The 351-nt window shown below is 37.3% G+C and overlaps 1 protein-coding gene across 1 annotated transcript in view; it reads right to left on the reverse strand.

Annotated features, from left to right (window-relative positions):
- LOC119593531 overlaps nt 1-351 on the reverse strand; it is a 6,832-nt gene that overhangs the window by 866 nt on the left and 5,615 nt on the right. The window lies entirely within an intron of this gene.

Below are 351 nucleotides of genomic sequence, written 5' to 3' on the forward strand. Positions count from 1 at the left end.
GATTAAAGGAGAGGTGAAAGACGGCTCTTAAAAAAAATAGTCTACAGACAATTAAGAAATAATGAAAAAAAAAGTCAGTCCATGAAAACGAACTAATGAATCATTCAACATTTTTATATATGTATATAAAAAAGACACATTCCCATTCATATATAACATATATATTCTTTTTCGTGAAAGAGCGAAAGGTTACGCCCCTTCATTATTCACGCGAGGCGCCCGAAGCTTTGCCCGAACACGAGCGAGATTAAGATTCCCTCTTTGTCGCTTCTGCAGCACGTACTATTTTAGTTCTTGGAGGTCCTTCCGAAAAAAGTTGAGCGGGTTATATTACGGGCGTTTTTGTCGTTC

Source organism: Penaeus monodon, chromosome 32 (assembly GCF_015228065.2).
Source record: "Penaeus monodon isolate SGIC_2016 chromosome 32, NSTDA_Pmon_1, whole genome shotgun sequence".
Lineage (NCBI taxonomy): Eukaryota > Metazoa > Arthropoda > Malacostraca > Decapoda > Penaeidae > Penaeus > Penaeus monodon.